Source organism: Anoplolepis gracilipes, chromosome 1 (assembly GCF_047496725.1).
Source record: "Anoplolepis gracilipes chromosome 1, ASM4749672v1, whole genome shotgun sequence".
Classification (NCBI taxonomy): domain Eukaryota; kingdom Metazoa; phylum Arthropoda; class Insecta; order Hymenoptera; family Formicidae; genus Anoplolepis; species Anoplolepis gracilipes.
The window spans coordinates 21,833,469-21,856,596 of record NC_132970.1 but is presented as its reverse complement, the minus strand read 5'-3'; the positions used below and the strand labels follow the sequence as shown (position 1 = coordinate 21,856,596).

The window sequence follows — 23,128 nt, the reverse complement described above, 5'->3', positions numbered from 1 at the left end:
ACAGCTGGAGCTTTCCAGATGAAATTACAGAAAGTTGAATGTCATCGGGATGTCCAGAAATATGGCGTTCTCCCTCGAACCATTAACATCGCGTTTATTCGTCCATTGCTGCATCTACTGGTGTTAAATAACAAAAGTATAAAATTATAAATTGTAAGAAAAATGAATTAAAGTTTTAGAAAATGTTGCATTTAATGAAATAGAGTATTTTAAATAATTCGTGATTTATTTTGATTAGGTTTAATTTTATATATATTTTGTTTATTTTTTTTACACACAGTTACTATATTTAAAAAAAATGATGTAAATAGTTGCTAATAACTATTAATAACTGAACTTTTCATTGATCATATAGTATTTAATTACAAATTGATATTGGTTTTTTTTATTTTATTTTCGTCAGAGTTTGCTTTCTACAATTCTATATTAATTTTATCGATTTTTACATGTAAATACACAATAATATTTTTGAGCAAAACAACTTTTTCTCAAAAGATACAATTTAAGGTATTAATTAAATACACAACAATAGATTTTTCAAATAACAGAGAATTAACGATAGACAATCAACTTCTTATTTAGGTAGGATAGATAGATAGATTTGTTCTGTCGAATAAATAGTTACAATAAGAATAACATAAGTAATATTTGAAACTAATTTCAATATTTTATATACTTATAAAATTTTTATTTTTGAAACAAAATATTTACATGTTCTTATTGAAATGTTTTTAAGTTGAGAAATTATCCGCGAGATGAACTTTGAATGTATTTTATTTTATTTTTTTTATATTGTTTCTCAATTATTTTATATAATTAAAGTTTTCAATCGGACAAATGACTGATATTTAAATTAATTTTATGATAAAAATTATTCTCGAGATGTTGCTAAAAGAAAAGTATATCTCTCTCCTTAAATTTAAAATTCGTGCTTTACATTTCATCTAATTATTAATTACTTTCAATAAACACTATAAAGTTATTAAATTTCCTTATTTACTTACACAATAATCATACCTTTGTGAGAATTTTATCTATTTCTTTACTTTTAACATCATGAACTTAAATACCACTTAGCGCCATTGGTTAATTAAATCAGAAAAATAAACACGAAATATTTTTATTTACGTATTTCAAAAACATTAACATATTTTTAAAGCAATTAAAAAAGCAAATCTATCTTTTGAGATCACTCTTTTTTTGTATGATTACATTTTATTGAAACTACTTACACAACTATAGAATTGTTCAATTTTATTTGGCAATTAATGTTTATGTAAATCTTTAACAAAAGCTTCTAATGTATTTAAAATTCTTGAGACAAGTCTTATTATATTATTTTCATAAAGCATTCAAGAAATTCTTTAGTAGATGGATATTTAATTAAGACATGTACCTATATAATTTATTTATGTGGTTTATTATGCACATGTATTTATTCTGAAAAAGTGATATATTTAACGATTAGGCAATATTTTAATTCACCTTCTGTATGAGAGGCATTTTATCATCCATTTGTCATTTTATCGAAAGGTAGAAGGTATTGCGATCCGAAAGAAATATCTCGCGAACAAGCACTGGTAAAAGAGGAGTGGCGGTCGCGTCTTGTCCAGCAAGGATTCCTGCTGGGTCCTGCGCTTTAATAATACATTTCAGAACCGTTAATCACATCGATGAAATATAATTTAATACTTCACCGACCGAGGGACAACCACTAAAAATGATGAACGATCGGGAAACACGCGGCAAATGTGCCACCTACAAGAGATTCTCGTTCACCACCCTGAACGTGCAATAACGATAAAGGGTTGGGTATTCGTGAACGACCCTTCTGCTATAGGCACTCGTGAAAGGTATGTGTGGGCTGTACATTACATTCGTCCACTCAGCCACACTCAATAGCTTCCCAATTCGGATTCCTTCATATATGGAGCGGCTGAGTGGTCCTCTACCTCCGCGAATAGCAATGGGACCAATATGGGCACTTACATATAATATTCAATCAATAGGATATCGTTGAAGCGGTTTATATTCTAGATATAACGAATCTTGGTAAAAATGGATATATACATTACATAGATAGTTACATGACAATATATCAAATAAAAGAAATTGAAAGCGAACACATGATGTATAGATCTCGATCTCTGGTGCTTTTTGCTGCTCAACTTGCAAATAATTTTTTAATAACTTCTCTCTCACACAAAGACACACACACACACACACACATACACACTTATTATTTCTTTTAATATTCTTTTATATATCTAATGTAGAACAACGTGAAATTATTCTTAAATTCTGTAAGTCGACAGTATATACATTGTCAAAATTATTTGTTGCATATTTTGATGAGTTTGATAATTAAATTTTATCTTATTTAAGTTTTTTATAGAATTAAAAGTATTAATTTAATAATATAATCTAACGTCGAATGTACAATAATAATAATCACAAAGATATGTGTTGATTTTATTAAAAATGTAAAAAGAATAAATTTTATTTTATATCTCTGGCTGAAACAAAATTTCATCTCTTTTAGAATAATATAGTTTTAAAGTTTCGATTCTTGAAGAGTTTTGTTCGCATTTTTAGAGCGATAGAGATCCTCGAGAGAGGTCCGATGGTCACGTAGATATTGATTATATTGATCCGAAGGGAACGATCTACTTACTCGACGAAGAAGTCTTCGTTATTACCGGCATTCGTACTGATGAGGTTCGCTGAAGCATGTTCTTTTCGATCTTTGTGTGACACTCGTGGGAGTAGAATCTGTTGCTGCGAATCGAATCAAGACGATGTTCGTGACGGTCATGCCAGCAATTTTGGTGGACAAAGGTGTTTCCAACGATTTTAGACATAATTCGGAAATTTAGATAAAGCAAATTTACTGATTAATTAACGGTTTAATTTTGAATGATAAAAAAACAGAAAAAAGATTTTGTTCTAATTGAATGTTATGTCAAATAAATTAACTTAATTATATATTAAAGAAGATGACACTCTACAGAAGATTAAAAAAAAAACATACATTTTAAACAAGAGATATATTTTTAAATAATAATGTTGTTATTAAATTAATAGACGATATCTATGTAGCTATTAAAAACAAAAAATTACAAAAGTTTGAATAAAAAAATTTGAAAAGAATAATAAGTATTTTATTTTGACATGCATATATTATTTATATTTTACATGCATTTTAAAATTATATAGTTATTTATTGATAATAAAATGTCATGTCAAAATTAAAATTACATAAATTTTATTACAGACAGACAGACAAATAGAGAGAAAGATTGAAAAAAAGAGAGAGAGAGAAAGAGAGAGAGAGAAAGAGAGAGTGTGTGTCTTTTTCTCATACAGTAAAAATATAGAATGCTATCTCTAAATCGGTACCATGTTATTCGTTTTCTTTCACTTCCTGTCAAGAGGTATTAATATTATGCTTTTCTAATACACTTATGATGAGACGAAATAGGATAAAACGAAAATAATTCACTAATGTCTATAAATAAAGGCATTGGAGTTTGCTAACGATCCATTCATTTGTGCCATGTTTCTCATGCATCTTTTTTTGTCTCCTTTCTAGATCTGTATACGTATATTTTTGTGTGTACGTGTACATATGTGCGCGTTTTCATCTCTCATATAAATTATCGAAATATCTTGATATATGACCTGTCAAATGTCTATATCATTGTAGATATTCCTGAAATGGAGTAATAAAAATATCAAGCTAAATAACGTTTTATATAAATTTAATAGTTAGGTCAGAGTAACAGCTTTTATAGCAACATGTACGAGCTCGATATGAAACATATCGATCAGAACTTGCGACATTGTAGTCGTTTTATTTAAAAATTATTGCGTCGTTAAATATTATTACTGGTAAATAAAGAGCTTAAAACGATTTGAAATAGTTGATATTTTTAGTCTAACGTGTAAATATTTTATGAAGACAAATTATAATCAGTCGAAAGAGAATAAATTTATATAAACTGATTATTGAGATGTTACATTGTCATAGAAAGAGAAATTTGTGATATTTTTTTATGGTCAGATATTATATTACGTAATAAATTGAAAGCCTGCTGAATATTTGTGAAATAAATATTTTACAGTTTTTTCTCAAGATTGTGTCTTGAACGATTTCTGAAAACTATCTCTAACGATTTTCAAAGAAAGGCATTAAGTCAACCCATAAATCATCCTTCAATTTCGTAGATTTGACCACGTTAACTCTCGATTAATTTCTTTCAGTGAAACGGATACCTATTCGTTTTCTTCAATATTTCTTTATTTATATATGATTTTGATTTGATTTATACATTATATGATTTTGATTTGATTCTAGAAATTGCTACAAAGTAATAAACTTTTTAGACACATTTTTTGTATCATATAATTAAAGATGGTCGTTGTGTGTGAATAATATTTATTAATTAGAATTCACAAATATACACACGCAATATATATATATATATATATATATATTGCGTATTTTGAATATCATATCAATGCCGAGGTGAATTTATTCATTAAATATGCATTTCAAAAAAACATTTTGCCGCGGTTACTTTTGCATATTTTGTACATACGTTACATAAAAATTGCAAATTTATTTAATTTTGTCAAATTCGTATTTGTCCTCTGCATGTTTAATAGTAAAATTATAGACAAAGAAAAATTCAAGGTATAGTTATTCTTATACCGTATCAAGCTTAAAAATATGTGGACGCGCATAATAAAGAATTATTGTCTCTCACGGTGTGTATCATGCTGTGTCGTGTAACGGTACTTTAGAACCATTTCTTGTGTGGCTATAAGTTCAGAGAAGAGAACTTCATTTTCATCCATCTTCCTCTGCCTTCTTCACGTTGCGCTTAGATGCTTTAGAGTTAAAAAATTGCGGTGCACCTTAAGAATGCATTGCGCGTAGCTGACATCACACGAAAAGAATTATGAGACATAATTACTTATATTAACTAAGAATGTAACAATCAAACGGTGACATATCTCGGTTAAACTTTTGTTTCAGCTGATTATTTGTAAAATTAAAGAGTATAGTTTCAGATGAATAAAACAATATTATTAACTACGTAAGAGTATTTATAAAATTATTTATAAAGACGTAGAGGGCATATACATATATTTAATAACTTTAGCAGTAAATATATAACTATTCATTTTATTGATTTTGTTAAAACTTAAATTTATTTATTTTTAAAATTAAATTAATTAAAAAATTATTATTTTATCTAACTAACAATAAGTTGTTATTTTCTGAATGATTACACATTTTTAAGCTTTAGCGAGAATATAATTTTTCTTTAATAATGTTGCTTATGCGCCATCATTTTATGCAGCCCTTTATTATATTAAAATGTAAAAAAAGACTATATTTATATCCAATAAAGTTTTGAAAATTATGCCTGAGAAAATTATTCTGGTGAAATGTTTTATTTACTTTCGGTTTAGATAGGAAAATATGCTTGGATATAATAAAAACGTATTGCCTTCGGCTATACGTTATATATATGCGCACGGTATAACCATTGTTTTAAAAAAGTTTCTAGGAGATGTAGAAATGAATACAAAACATTATTTTCATTTCTCCTTTGTCTCTTTCATATTATGCACGCCTGCATTAAGGCTTTCTAAAAGAAATATTCATTATAATCGAGCATACATATAAGGCATTGATTTATATAATTAACACAATTACTATACTGTACGTAAGAGATAAAAAGCTTGAATAATGCGATAAATTTATCATCTATGAGATGGAAGACTATAGTCCGATTTTTCTTTTCATGTGTGACTCCAAGATTACAAAAATGGATATTTTCTTAGTCAGTAACTTTCGCTCGGATCCACATGATATAATCTTCTTGATATTACACATGACCACACGGCCGTTGAAAAATTTGAACAGCTAGCGTCAGGGTTGTACCTCATCAATTATCAGCGGGAATCGAGTTCTCACTTTGGGCACATGACTTCGAATGACTGTAGTCGTCTAGAATTTTGAATTATGAGAACGCGGTGACTCTGCAACTCAGTTGGTGATCGACCCCTTGCCGCCTTTAGGCCTTGACATTTATATTTGAAGCCTAGGAAAGGCTGGTTTGTATGTGTGTGTGTGTGTGCGTGCTGAGCTCCACTATTTTAGATGCAATATTATAATGCACATCACGACGAATCGAGGAATAGTTTCGTGTCAAATATGATTTGTACAAATGCTCGCGCGGGCGTAGAGCGAGAGAGGGGGAGGAGAGAAAGAGAGTGCGTTAAGATCGCGACTTGTTTGAGCAGCGAAGCATCTCGCTCTAGAAATTGATGACGTTACGTAGAAATTTTGAGAGAAGATTTAATGCTGCTTTGGTGAAAATTTATGACGTTGGTATGTAATAAATTGATTATGTACATTGGCAGAGTTGACGTTTGATAAGGCTGTATTAATTCTGTATAAACCTGGGCGCGGCTGCACGAAGTAAATACTGTTACAAGTCTACATATTTTTAAAATGTGATACAAATAAAAAAAAATATATATATATACATATATATATATAATATTATTTTTTTATTACACACACACATACACAAGCGCGCATGCAAGTACGCCATCAATATTACAATATACATACATATTATTAAAGTTTAGATACATCATAAACTTTTTATGTCATTAAAAATTTATTCAATTTTCCGAGTATTTTTTTTCTTTAAAAAGTAAATGCTGTCACATCTCATCAAAATCATTGATTATTTTTTTTTCTATTTCTTAAAGTCTGCCACCTACGGTCTACGGTCTACGGTCTACGGTATATAGATTTATCCGATTTGATCGATCAAATTCCAATACCTACTTTCGACTCGAGTGCTCTATGTAATATATATATATATATTACTTATATATATATATATATATATATATATATATATATATATATATAAGTCGGCATCGAAGCCCGAAAAGTGGCGCTAAGCCGACAAGACCATCGCGATACCCTACGTGATCCATTTCTTTCCTTGAGTTGCGCACCGGCCCACCATCATCCGACGACTAATTGTTTCTTTCGTCGAGCACACGGACGAGCCACTCGATCACGCGGGATGATCTATAGCGGAGTAAATCTTGTTTAGCGAGATACAGGTGGTCATCCCGTACGGAACGGGAATAGAGCTTGATGGATGGCCGGTACCGATCTTGCGGTGCCTCGTGGTTTAGACGCCAAACATACTGATACGTTAACACGGTGGGGCGTTCGGTGTAGTTTAACAAAGCTTTGACGCACTCGCCAGCCCCATGCTCGTTTTATGGAGATGCATCGACGCGTTCTCGTTGGGAAATCCCGTGTTTGACGTTTGATTTCGCTGCGCATGTGCATATTCGCGGAAGGATTAGTTTGTGTCTTCCCTGATTGTGACATAATTAAAAAAGAAGAATTATTTAAGAAATTGTTATGAACTAATTAATTGAATAAATTAATTGAATTAATATCCCAACAATTTATAAATATACATCTATGTTTACTAAAGATTAAAAATTTGAGAGGAAAATGTTTTTTCCAATCAATTTTTTGATAGAAAAAATTAATAACAAATTTGTTTAAAAATTTATGAAAAACATATTATATATATATTTTTATATATACAATATATACACATTTAAATTAAAAAAATAATTCTATATTTAATATCTATAAATATTTTTTTAAACTTTAATTTAAATTATAGTGTGTTAGACAGCTACATAGATCTCTCGTTCTTTTTATCTCTCTCTTTGATTAATTCTGTTGACACTGTAAAACCATTAAGCCTCAAGTCAACAACTTTTTTTCGACATCACACTATGATTTGTGAGACACAAAGCGTACCGCGCGTTTTTTCTCTGTAACTTATTTGAATGCATGTGGTCTTTTTTAGATCACTTTAACTGCGTCCTCTTTTTTATCAACCACATTTTGTCCCATATCACTTATTCTCGTCTTCAACTCCGAGTCATCGAACGGAGATTTTTAGAAAATTTAAAATATAAATATATATATTTTTATATATATATCAATTTTGTGGAAAACATTTAAAAGTGAATTATTGATTTACTTTACCAAAAAATATGTTAAATTTATTCATTTTATAAAAATCAAGACAAATTTCACTTTATATCATCAATGAACTAAAAAAATAGTACATAATATATGATCTTTTATTGCTAGTAAAATAATATATTATCTGCGTAAAAATATGACACAATAAAAAACATAACGAACAATAAAAAAATAACAATAAAGTCTACGAGATTTAATGTCCTGTGAAACTTTTTATGCGTGTTCATATAGAGGTGTATTTTGCGTAGTTGGTAAAGAGATGTAGATCATTGAATAATGATGGGATGTTCCATCCCATTCCATTCGCTTGTAGTCTCATCCTCCCTAGCACAACAGTCATCATGTCGTCGTGGTACGGATCACTTAGGGATCATTAGCTTTATAGCGCTTCCGTATGGCCAGCTTTGCGTACAAGTGAATATTGCTCAAATACACTGTGAAATCGCGTGACGACTAAAATAAAAAGAAATATGCGTTCAGTATTTGATTAATATCCAAGCTATAAAAATAACGTGCGAAAAAAAGATGTATCTCTAAAAAAAAAAAAAATCTCTCATAGAAGCGGGAAAAGCGCATGAAAAAAAACAGTAAAATACAAAGAGAGAGAGAGAGAGAGAGAGATAGAGGCAAAAAATCGCAATAAACTTAATAAATCCCGCAAGGAAAGTAGGCCACTTATTAAAACATACGGCCAAGTCCGTCAAAGAGGAAACAGGTCGCCAAATCCGGACGCTAACGGCATCGATTTACCCGGAACGAAAAAGCTGCTCAGACCGCAACCAAGCAATTTCCGTCGCGGCGGGGAACGATGATTAATTTTCCCGGTGATTCCCACGAAGAAACCCGCGACATACACACACACACACACCGTCTCACGGATCCGCGCGGGTTTCCGCGGCGGCCGAATTAATCCAGATGTCACACGATACCCTTAGCCGCGCGTCGCGTTCGCAAGAGCGGGTAACTCATCGCGTGTAACTGCATACCGCAAATGTATGTATGTATCTTGTGGATATTGTGTTACTGTATTTCATTACCAGCGACGAGGACCGGACGCGATACGCCGGTTGTGGTGTTATCCTGGCGCACGTGGTGAACCGGTTATCCGCACGCAGCTCTCTCACGGTGTGAAGGAGCATAGGAGCACTCCCCTTCATGCGGGTGTTCAGACCTCGCAGCTCTGACTTCCGGTCATTCCATTCAGGAATATCACCTTACGCGTTTCCTCGTGATTCAAACTCTCCTCAGACGGGTCATAATCAAAGGCTTACAGCGCGCGCACACCTCCATAACGCTCTGTAAGTCAGCCGCTGTTTAAACGCGACCACCCTGGTGCTATATAATCACCATATAGCTCTCGGATATCGCAAGCGGGTGCCTTTAATATAATTTCCAGTATTAACAATATATATGCATATACAATCATGCATACTAGGTACAGCCATTGACAACATTATTAGGCACCCTTAAATTTTTCGTATTTCTTATTTTGTTAATAGTATATAAATACTAAAAAGATTAAAAAATTTTTAAAAAAACTATCGATAGCACTTTAAAGCTGAAATTTCAAGGTTTAAAATGTTTTTTTAATTTTTCGCCCAGTATCGACATGTCTGAAAAATACAAATTTAGTTTCAAAATTTTGTATCTCGGCCAAAAAAAATTGTAGGAAAGTTTAAAAAAAAAGCATTTTAGGCAAAATGTTGTAGGTTGTGGAACTTGACTTAAATTTTTCGAGAGAAATTTTTTTTTACCGAGCTGCAAAGTGTCAAAAATACAATAAAATTTTAAGAAACAAAACAATGTTCTTTTTTAAAGCACAGATCAAGGAAAATACAAAAATTTTTTAAATTACCGATAGCAACTTTAATGCGTTATCAATACATTAAAAAATTTTTATATTTTCCTTGTTCTGTGTTTTAAAAAAGAACATTATTGTTTTGTTTCTTAAAATTTTATTGTATTTTTGACACTCTGCAGCTCGGTAAAAAAATTTCTCTTGAAAAATTTAAGTCAAGTTCTACAAACTACAACATTTTGCCTACAAAATGCTTTTTTTTAAACTTTCCTACAATTTTTTTTGCCGAGATACATAATTTTGAAACTAAATCTGTATTTTTCTGACATGTTGTCGATACTGGGCGAAAAATTATCACAAACGAAAAATTAAAAAAACATTTTAAAACTTGAAATTTCAGCTTTAAAGTGCTATCGATAGTTTTTAAAAATTTTTTAATCTTTTTAATATTTATATACTCTTAACAAAATAAGAAACACGGAAAATTTAAGGGTGCCTAATAATTTTGTCAATGGCCGTACATATTTGTATTAAGGACAGTTCTACTTTAACATGACAATAGTTTATTACATTTTACTCTCAAAACACAATACAAGTTAATTTTTTCAACTTTAAACATGAATAAATAAATGTATAAAACGCCAATATTTTACATATTTTATACAAAAAAAATCATAAAAATAGACTTTGTAGAAATGGCTACGTCTAAAGTAGAGCCCTTTTTAAAATCACGATATTTGTAAAGGATAATCTGAATTGTATCCTTTGTTGCACTCTAATTGCAACCAAATACTGCAGTCTGTAACTTCTTTGTTAAATAGTGATTTTTGCTGGGTCACTAGACAACAGTAACGTTAAACTATACAGTTCAATGGAATGTTTATGCATGACAGCACCTATATTGGTAGAAGTTTAATCCTTGAATATATTCTGTGCAAAAGTAATCGCTGCAAAACGTAAATTACTAAACGTGCATTGGAACTTGTATATGTATGAGATACTAGTATATATATGTATATGTATATAGATACAATCTGTTTTTGTTTTATTTCACTTTATCTTTAAAATCTAATTACCACTTAAACTAACATTAAACAGCTATAGTTTCATACAAACGGACCGCTCTTAATGAGCACGCCAAATGTGCAAAACATATCGTTTCGATCCTTAAAGTATTATACCGCGTCTGGCTACAATTCTGGCAGCGCAAAGAGAAACTAATTATATAACGTGATAACGAAGATAATTTGGGTCCAGCCATGACGGTCTCGCATTTGTGCGCTCATAAAGAGAATACAATTATAAATAGAAATGGGGAGAAGACACTAAGAGGCCATGTTTTATCCGTCGATTTTCATTATTATTTCCGATTTGCATGATGCCAGCGTTTTTTTTACAGAATCTAACTTCCATCTGCTATTACTTAATTAACTTAGGAACCCTTGCGATATTATTTAAGGGATGAATATATCTAAGCAGTGTAAGATATTGACTATTCATTACTATTGTTGTCTATTATTTTTCGTCGTCTTATCTCATTTTCATAGAATGCGTAAATTAACATTGAAGACGTTATATATGCAATATGCAGGATTTTGCAGACCAGACAGTATAAATGTAATCAATCCTTGTAATTACAGTACTAAATATTTTATACGTTATCAGACAAAACAGTTAATTAAAAGATAATTGAAGTTAAGTCTGAGAATTATATTTTTCATCGGTCACGCAATTGTTATGTGTATCTGGTCAATTATACTCTCAATTATTTCAAGAAAACAGCCGAGTTATTTACGTAAAACGGTGATTTTAAGCTTGCGATAAACTTATACAAATACATATAATTGATTTTAATTTGATGCCTGAACGGCGATCAATCGCGCAAGAAGTTAGAATTTATTTTATAGCTGCGTATTTTCGAAACATTCGAGTGATTGAATTTTAATCCTCGGAATATTTTTGGATTTTACGATAACGAGGGAGAGAGTTGATTTATAAAAGTAGAAAAGGGAATCGCGTGGTATCACCGTCGCTATTATACCTGTACGGTATCTTTGTCCAATTATATTTCCAATTATTTTGCGAGCACATCCGGCTTACATCGTAGTCGGCGCGTAACATAGGCGCAATTTAATCATATTTCATTTTCAACCAATTATAAAAACGGAGATGTCCAAGAGAATTCAATTGATTTTACGATCAGAATTTTTTTTTTTTAAATGGTCTTTAAAATTTCTTTATATCTACTATATATATATATATATATATATATATATCGCAATGAATGGCTTTCTAAATATTTCATAAATCCGCGTATTATATTCCATTCAATATGAGCATTATACCGTGATATATAACGACGATAATTTGCCATCGAGAATTCGAAATGAATCGAAATGTTTGGCACGCGATCGTTATCGGAAGCAATCATATATATTGACATAAATATTTATGCAATAATACATGCAATTTGGATTTTTTTTTCCTTTGTTTCTTTACTAAAGTTATATTTTGCGTTTGTTGTCATATCAGCATACTTATATTCTAAGAGAATATTATTAAATTTCATTCAAATGCAGGTAGGATTAATTTACCATAAAATATAGAAGTTGTACTCTAATGAAAATTTCAATAGTTCCTTAATGAGTTTCGAGCCCTTGATAATTAATTCCGCAAACTTATATTTCTGCGACCGAGTTAATTTCACCCACGCAAATTAGGAATTTAATCAAATCTCGGCAGTCATTTCGGCCGTGGCCACGCACAAAAATGGCAATTAAATCCGACATGCCGTTATTAAGTTCCACAAATCATTTGTGCAATCTTGCGTTTCCCATGAGAAAGAAAAATGACTGAGAATTGATTATAATTTATGAAATGTCGACGCTTCATTGCAGGTATTGCTTATTTAATTGTCCTTATAGTTAATCATTTATCAAGGCGATTTTAAATTTACCAATAATCTCTTACCGCAGAAGCGCGATAAATGCTCCGATAATTATTTCTACATACATGATAGCATATCAAATTCATTCGGCGCCTTTTTTTTTTTTTTTATCGCCACCGAGAGGAGAAGAAAGAATCGCGTTCCACGGATTGCACGGCATGGGTGGTACCATTTCTATTCATCGCGGAAAATAAAGCCGGTCTCGATCGCCGAGTTCCGATAACCATGAATATTTTATCTGCATAATATTTCTGACACGCACATTCACAAGCGCAACGTTTCATCACATTCGCGCGCGAATATGTCGATCCTATCTCTCTCTCCCTTTCCGTCCCTTTCGTCTTGCTAGACATCACATATACATACATATATAAAGATGGTGGCTATAACGTACGTCACACTCGTATCGTGTTTATGACGGCGCCGGTGTGTCGGTGAGCGTGTAAACGTGTGTCCAGTGTGAATTGCAGATCTCATACTCATATCCGTGGTTTATCACACGAGCAGTAAAAGGATGGTATGATTAAAGGTGTGATTTCGTAAATCGCGCGCGCGAGGGATGCGGACATCGCGGATGCTCGTTGGATGAATCGCGGGGATAACAAGCTTCATGGACCGCCGCGAAATGGGCCGAACGTAAAGTCAGGACGTCGTTATAATGCGTGTGATGGGTAATGTTGCGTGCCGAAAGTAATGTTGTTTGCTATGAAACGTTGTTAATAGACGCATCGCGTTTCGCTGTCGTATGTTGCGCTATGATTTTATACGCGGATATAATGTCATATCGTATACGTTGCGGGATGATCGGTGTGTCGGAATATTAATGACGAGACTCCACATAGCAATATATCCTATCGCATTCTGTTCAATATTACAATTATCAATATAGTAAGCGTTAATCAAAAGAATCGAGAAAGACAGAGATTTCTTCGTTTTACCGCGATAAAACATTACATAAGTAATAATTAGGGTAAACTCGAGTAAGATGGCCATAGTTTTTTAAAATGCAAAAGACATATTTTTATTTTTGTCATTTTTTAATAATGTTTGGCATATTATCTTCACTGAAGCTTAAATTACGTAATATTATCGAAATTAAAAGGAAAATATTTAATTGAAATTTTATATTATCAAAATGGTACAACATAAGCATTGGCCATCTTATCCAACTTTTAAGGAAAAGATGACCATAGTGACGGAAAGATGGCCATAATATTTATTAAAAAATAGTGAAAACGAAAATTATAGGTCGTATAACAATTTACATATCTTTATGATATATTTAACGTCGATTACGATAGCTTAACTGTAATTTATTCGACGTTATAACAGTTTTTAATGGAGAAATGAAAAACTTTGCAGATAGTCAAAAGTAAAAATATGATATAAGATTCACAATATCGTTATTTCGAACAATGTATGCACATAAACTACTGTAAATTTCGATTATCTTTAATAATGATTAAAAAAAGCGCCCTATGTAACGATTATTGAAAAAAATTACAGCCTATGGCCATCTTTTCCATATGGCCCTCACACCCTAGTTTATCCTATTATATTATTACATAAGTAATAATATAAGTAGTATTTTAAAAAGTAAACCAGCAATAGAAAAAAATAGGAGTTGAATTAATTAATTTACTTATTATAACAACTGTTGAGAAATGCGCTTAGCAAGTTGGCATACAAAATGTCGAGATGCGAGATAAAGACTAAAAAGTCTTTTCCCGCGGTCAGGGCTCGTGGTGGAAATTTAAATTCACCCACGTACAGAAAAACTTCACAAAGCTCTGTGTCTCCCTCTCTCTCTTTCTTTTTCTCCCTCTCAGTGGGCCGCTTAATAAAATTTTCCTACATACAAAAATTCCACGCGCGCCTCTTCTCATGTTCACGTACGGATCTCAAGAGCGTACCGGGAGACGTGAAATCTCTGTCCCGTTTGCCGGGAGCGGGACACGAGCGCGTCGCTATGATTGCCCGTATTAGAAGGGGAGCACACGTTCGACGCAATGGCTCGCAAATTTTGTATGCATTCGTGGTTAGCGGCGTGCAACGTCGGAACGATCGATCGCGCGAGATATGCACGCTCGGATGCTGCGCTTTTGCGCGCGGATCGCGTCGATGAACAGGCCGCGAATTCTCTACGCGCTTGATACGCAACGTTACTACGTGTTGCCCGATAAGCAGAGTTCACTGTGTACAGATTTCAGCCCTTAACCCTTTAACGCTGCTTGCCTCGAATTGACGAGCTGTCTGTTACGAGTGATTTATATGATTAAGCGGGGCACAACGCCAGATTCATCGTTCTGTGATTGTCGCATATTCATCATGGCTAACAAAATATTTTTGCTCCCATATTTTGACAATTCTCGTTATCGTTGCATTGTACTATTGTCGTAACAAAGTGGCCAAATTATTTATATGTCTGTACAATGCGGTAGTTAGTAATTTAAATTAATATAACAATAAATTTGTTATTAATAATTCTAAATATATATATAATTCATATTTTGGAGAAAATATAGAATTTCGCACATAGTTAATAATGCACAAACGCATACTTTGGCATAATGTGATGAGGGCCTATTATGTTTGTAATATAAACAATCATGTGTAAAACTGATTAGGATTGTACATATTTACTGATTACTGTTGCATTTTCAAATCCAAACTCTAATATTTGCACACTTCGAGAAACATAGGTTTTAATCTATTCTTCTTCTCTAAATTGAGACACAGCAAAATTGCTTTTTTTTCAAATGTTACAATACACGTAAAAAGGAATTTAATTTTTACAAATAAATAAATTATATTAAAAATTATGTTAATGTTTATTGGTCAGGACTTATTTGTAAAATTTTTTCTACTTTCAATTCTTTGATCGATTTGTACGTCTTTACCTCATTTACATTTTGGAGAGCGTAATCATTTTTGGAAATATAGTATAAATAATATGCACATAATAATTGTGTTAATTCATATAGCGTGCTATCTATATATATATATATATAAAACTTGACCCTTTGCTTCCCGTATCTCCTTTACAATATTAACATGATTCGCTATATCACATTTCGGCGCCGCGGTGCCTACAATGCGGGCCTCTCGCACACAGATTATCGAGTTCTGTGCGCATTCACGTATCTTCGTACGAGCTCCAAATTCATGAGAGACAAGTGCTCGCACCACTACAATATCATGCGCTACAACAAGGAAGACAATTGGCCTTCCACCCGCACCGATTTCACTCACACGTGTTACTCGCGTCTTCCTCGACGACGTACGAGACGACAATTCACACCGGTCATCATTGTGGGCCACGCACACCAGCGTGTCGTCTCGAGTGGATCGTCTCTGGTGCTCCGTGCGTCGCATCACACGCGGCTAGTTCGCCTCACGCACTCACAGTGCGTGCGACTGTTTTGTCACGCGTGCGGCCGACACGCGTGTGTGCACGTTATACGCATTCGTCGGCTTACCTAAGTTTATTGTTAGAGGGACCGCGTACCGCAATGTAGACGGAGCTTGAGGAGATTTAGTGCGTCTCGTATGCTGCTACGAGTATCACATGTGCCGACTCCGATCTATCTCGATCGTTCTTCTTCGGTGTTATATGGATGAGACATTTCAGTGATAATTTCGTGACAATATGTGTTAATTTAGTGTAAATTTAGTGAAACTGTAGAACGTTTGATGATGAAAATTAATTGATTTTTTAATCCTTGCATCGATAAATTTTTGAAATCATAAGTGAGAAAATGCAATTAATATAATCTGTTTCAAATATATGTATATATATAATTAATCTCAAGTTTAAAGCTATAAAAATATAATGATAAAACGTTAAAAGATATTCATGTTTATAATTTAATTATGTAATTCAAGTATAAAAAGGAGACGGTCAAATTTTATTTTTACAAATTATTTCGAGCAACAAATTGTTCAACTTAAAACATTTTTAATAATTTTTAAAAATTATATATATATGTACAGGTTGTCCCGTAATTGGCGAAAAACCTCTTAAGGGCACTTTCTTGAGATCATTTGGAGTCGACTTTTCCTCAGCGAAAATATATGATATAAAAATATATCGAGGGACATCATCATTTTTTGCTAGTTTCCAATTTTTGCTATTGTAAATCTTTGTAATTAAGCATTAAATCAAAATTCTATTAGAGTAAACTCTATTTGAAATTAACTAAAGAATATAGTTTTGGTAGGTAATTTTTTAACTCTCCCCAAAAAGTTTAATTTGCGAAAAGCGCCTTTTTTCAATCACTTATAACTCGGAAATTATTGATTCGAGTATTTCGCTGAGATAAAATTGTCTTCAAATGATCTCAAGAATCTGTCATTAGCAGGTTTCTTACAAATTACAGGAGACTCTGCATATATATATATATATATATATATATAAAACTAAATTAATATATTATTAATATATCAATTATTATAATATATCAATTATTTAGATTACTGCAACTGAAATAATTTAACAAGTTAATGATAAAGACAACGATAAACATAATGATAAATATAATAAAAAATGAAAAGAAAGAATGGATAGGAATACAGAACCAAAATAACAGATTGATAAACGACTAATTTTAAATACACAGAAAAGGAGATGAGCAGGACCAAAATACTAAAAGCAAATAAAAGTTGTCACAGCACGCACAGCTCCGATCTGTTTACACAGATTCCACAATTCTCTACTATTTTTCGTACTTTTCGTCACAAACCTGGAAATCAAGCGGAACGCAATAGCGAGATTCCGTGGGCATCGCACTATCGGAGAAATGCTCGCTTTACCGGATAACGGTGGTGAGAACGGAGTGAGGGAGTGAAAAACGAGAAATTAGGATTTCGAGGACAGCAAAGTGCTTGGAACACGAAAAACCAATTGCACGAGAACTCGAGAAGGGTTGGAAAGTGCGATAGCTTGATGAGAGTCCGAGAGTGGAGACGAGAGATATATTGTTTACTTTAGAAATAGTGTTATTATAAATTTATTACACAAATATTATTAAATATGACACTGAAATATTACTAAACAGTACTTTTAATACTTTGATAATTACCTGAACAAATCTAAAGATATACTTGCAAATAGTTTTGTTATTATAAAGTAAATTAAATGATTAAAAAACAAATTAAAAAATAAATTTAATGATTTATATTTCAAAAAAGATAAAATATATCGAAATTAGCCAAAGGCAAAAGTAATAATAGTATTTAAATATAATATACAATACATATAAAGTTGATATGCTACGTTACTATTAATAGGTTCTTGTTTCCTATCTCTTCGATCTGCAGGCAATGTATTAATTTCTCTTTTGTTAAATATACATTGTCGTAATAATTGAAGAAAAATGAATAGCCTCTGTTTTACTTTATTTCATTTATATTATTTTATTTTATATGCGAACAAGAATGTCAATATATCTGAATAGAAGCATTAAATTTGCAGGAACACAGTACAGTGTGTCACACAGTACAGTTTATTTAAGCAAAAACTGAAAACGCTCCAAAAGGAAGTGTGCACACATAAAGCTTGACGTTCGACGGAAATTTCGATACTGCAAAGTAAAATAGGCAAACCAATACTGTCGACAACATCGACCTTTCGAACCACAAAGCCACGCCATTCCCTGCCACCGCGAGGAATAAAAAAGCAAACGGATGTCGAAAAAGTTTCGTCCTTTCGTGGAGAAGTCACCTGAACCGCTGTTGCTAAAATTACTCCACTAGAACCGCCCGCAAATCGCCGAGACCTTTTTCGTCATCACATTTGTCGGTACGGACGACCCGCGAAGCGTTTTAATGTGCGTCGTTTCAAGCTTCATTCTCCTAGAACTAATACATCCTTAAATGTGTCGACAGTCCCATCTGCCTTAACCACAATTTTGCCATCATTACCTCTTTCGCTTTCTCTCTCATCTCCAAAATTTTAATTAAGTTCGGTAATTACGTATGTAGAACGGCGATGAGGAAAGAGAAAGGAGAGGAATGTTGTCGGCGTCGCGTATACGCGTGTTCTTGGGAATGAAATCGGTATAAATAACATGTGGATGTAAAGGTCGCTCGAGATCTTCCAGTAGTTCCAGCCGTTTTTAAAAGGTCTTGTGAAAGACTTGGAAGATCGAAAAAAGATTTACTTTGAAAATATTTCTATAAAATAAGAAAAAAATGAATTATTAGATAATATTTATTTTATTTTGAAAAAAAATTTGTTAGATATATAATTTAAGGCTTTGCAAAGGCAAGATATTATTAATATTTTTCAATCTTTGCTGTTACATTTTTTTCTTGACTCAAGAATGAAATCTTGCATGAGAAATTATTTTGTACTTTCGATCTATTTTTACACGATATATTATCGTTCCGTTTTTTACTATGATTCTACTACAATGTCACATTCTATATATCTTCATTTTCTGTTAAGTCAAAATTCATTCTTGGCCCTTGAGAAAATTCATTTTTGTTTATTCATTCATTCGTAGCTTTTTCACAAAAATTATTCAATGTTATTTTTTTCTCTCGTTTTATTTATGTGAGCCTTCTCTCGCCTGATGATGTCATATAAGTATTTGAATTTTAATTTGTCTCGTCCTGAAAATTTCGTTATTCCCAGTGTGCTCGTACGCTGCATGTCGTACATTCACGCCATGTTATCGTGTGCGCACACGTATACGTACATACGCTATACACACAGACGTTTTACGTGCTCTCAGTTTTATGTCCCACCCTCTACACCTGTGCAACACACTCGCTCGCTATCTCCAACCCGCATCTCTCTCTCCTTCGCTCCTTCCCCATCAAGCTCCGTAGCTTAACAAGGGCATTAATTAATAATACCTCCCAGGGATAATTTGCGCCTGCTGTCTTGCATCAGCATTGCCATTGTCCACGAGGTCGGCATCTACCCTTTGTGTCTGCATGGCGGTGCATCTTAAAATTGACCCGGCACCATCTCCATGTTTAACAGACACATATACACACATACCCCGAGGACAAACGTTGATTTTCTAAACACAATCTTAGGAGATTATGAAAAATTTCCATAAAAACTAATTGAAAAAAAATTATTTCCTGCAAGTTGATATTTAATATACGTTTGTGAGAAAAAAATCTAATTTTGAAATATTTTGATGAAATTTTATAAAACTGTAGACTTTGTGTAAATATATGGAACAAACAGATTTTATTATGGGATTTTATTGCGAGATGCTAGAACAAGATTAGGTGCAGCAGTTATGTATGCTTGCAACGGAAAATATTACTTTTACGAATAGCTCGGTTTTGTAACTGTTTCACTAATTTGCAACATGAACTTCCAAGTTATATACGAATATGTATGTAAAATCCGCAGTGGTTTATGAATTCTATTTTTAGTATGCCGTTTTTTTGGAAATACAATTTTACTATGAGTAAATATATTATTTGCAATAATATTTCTAGATAAAAATAAAATATATGTAGTATAGAATATATAAAACAAAGAATTTTCTTTTATTTATTTCTATAAGTTTATTTTTTTTTAATATATTTGTGTATATGCGCTCTAATATTAGTTTCATAAATTTTTATTAATATATATATTTTTAAAAGAGAGGGTAATTTTTATAAAATACGGTATTGAGCTTAATTTTTAGTTTGTACTCACAATTATTAGATAAGCGACTTTTTAATTAGGAATATATATGGAGAGGCTTTATTGGATTTAAGACTAATAAAATAAAATTAAAGAAATTAAAAATATAATTTGGGACATTTAATAGTTTCAATATTTCAAATATGGACATTGCTCAATACGTATATTATTATTTCGTCTCATTTAAATTCCTAGAAGACTTAGGTGGTCTAATTACAAAGGGTTTGGTCACTCGGGTACCGCGAGTTTGCTAAATTCGAGGGGTTATACATTTTGTCACAATTACTAACATATACATACGCGTTATATTTATTAAAATTTATCTATATAATTTTATTATTATTTTATAAATTTGGTGACATTACATCAAAATAATTGACAAACATTATAATAAAATAACTAACAAACAGAATGTATTTTAATAATGTGATGGTAAAAAAAACAATAACATAATGCATTCGTAATTATTGCGCCTACAATAATTTTATTCTACCATGCAGATTTCTCATATTGGATTTGCCACTTTATTCGTAGTTCGACATATTTCTCATGAAATTACGTTGTGATGTTTTCAAAACAGCATGCTTTTTGTGGCCGCGTGTCCCCGAGTTTTCGATCGAAACAGTCAAAATTAAATGCTACACTTCTGATATTGCAACTCGCAACTCGCAGAATAACATTTTTTATTGATAAAAAAACGACAATTATTTCATTGAACCAAAAATTTAAATTAAAATTTAGATATTTCACGAAGCTGACACACAATTGTACTGCTATTTTCAATCAAAAAGTAATATATTTTATCTTTGAATTTTTTTTGTCATTTATTGAGTACATTATTTATGAGTAGCTTTAAGAGAATAATGTCTTTCCCTTTTTTCTCGCAATAAGAATCTAAATTGAAATTTTTATTCTGAGAACATCTTATTTAAGGTACATTGACATTTGCAGATGTGACAATAGTCATGTTTTATGGTATAAAATAAATTCTATAATATCGTATTTTTTCACTGAGCTATTTTACTCATTTACTTTAATTTGACTTATAAAGAAAGTATTTCCTTCCATGACGTGACAAATAATTCCCTCCGACACGTAGAAATACCTCGAAGACGATGATGATGAAGACAATGACGACGACGTGCCGTTATAAAACCATTTGACGAATTAATTAATGGAGAACTGTCATTGTATCTAACTACGGCTTAATTTGAACAGGATCAATTTACTCTCGTATAATGCAACTGTGTTGCTTTTTGTATACCGGGGATCAATAAGTCTTTGACCAGAAATGTGTTCATTAGCGGAAAATCGAGACTTTTAGATGGAAATTAACGAGGTTGTTTTGAAGCATAGTTAGAGGTGAAACGCGCTGCTTCCACGATCCATCCGCCTCTAATTAACCTACATGCGGATAAAATTCAATAACGTTGTTACTGAATACAGAAATAACTACACATTTTAATTAAAATCGAACAAAATTTAATACGTAGCAATTTATTATTACGTTAGGATTATAGTGATTGACAATCGATTCTGTTTTAAGCTTGACATTATTAATCACAGAAATATTACATATGTCAAAAAGTTATTATCACTCTATAAAAAAATATCTAATCATATATTGCAATACGTTTCTCTGCTTGGTTATGCAAGTACATGCACATAACAAGTGCGTATGAATATGCCTTTGAAGTATAATTTATTAATCAGATAATTGCGTAATTAATTATTTATACAGAACTGTCATGGAGTTAAAAGTCCATAAAAAATAATATCATTTTATAAAGCATATGATATGGCCGTTAAATATCGCGCAGTAAAAGTGAATTTACGATCTTTACTGGAAACAGATGCAGTCGCCATTAGGTTGATTCACCCATTTAATCTAAGTTAAACTTACAAAGTCAATTCCTCTCACAACATGTCTTCGTTGCTTCTCTATTATAAAGAATGTAAAGCTGCGTGAGGGTACCTTTAATAAAACAAATATCTTTCTCTTTACTTTAACTAATTTTTAGTCATCATAAATTAATTTAACCGTTTAAAATAGGTTTCATCATGATGAGTGAAACTTAAATATTCATAATGAGTCAACATTTCTTTATGAATTGTATATAACTATAATATAGTTTTTGTTATCTACGTAATTATATAAACAGAATAATTACAAAATTACTCTGCCAGGCACTGTGAAAATGATTGTTATCCATTTGTATAATGATAATATGATGCAGAAATCAAGATGGTCAGTTTCACTACCATTTAACTTTGTGCTGATCCATTTTATTGTGCGGAACATGAGTAATCGCGAAAATTAACTGCCAAAATTTATGACAAACGTATTGCATTCATATAAGCAGGCAGGTATAATACATCGCATATCCGAATCTTATTGTTGGTATCGCATACCAGAGACATACTGAAATCGCACAAACGGATGCCATTTATCATGCTGCCAGATCTTACTATACTGGATGAGTGACAGCGCGTTAAATTTAGCATTAATGATGCGGTTTGAGGTACTATCGTGAGACGGAAGTTCGTTAATTAGTTATCGTGGCGAAAAGTGCACGGCAACTTATGCCACGTTCCACGAATCGCGGCGTC

At 32.1% G+C, this 23,128-nt stretch overlaps 1 protein-coding gene across 5 annotated transcripts in view; it reads left to right on the top strand.

Annotated features, from left to right (window-relative positions):
* Positions 1 to 9,051: 9,051 nt before the first annotated feature.
* Positions 9,052 to 23,128, top strand: part of LOC140674118 (zwei Ig domain protein zig-8) — a 110,383-nt gene continuing 96,306 nt past the window's right edge. For 3 of the 5 annotated variants that reach the window (XM_072907719.1, XM_072907584.1, XM_072907638.1), the window contains exon 1: positions 15,895 to 16,611. The gene's annotated coding sequence lies outside the window, so the exon portion shown is untranslated. Of the gene's footprint in view, positions 9,415 to 15,282; positions 15,302 to 15,894; positions 16,612 to 23,128 lie in introns of those variants that run through there. The other 2 variants (XM_072907870.1, XM_072907782.1) reach the window with 2 other exon arrangements.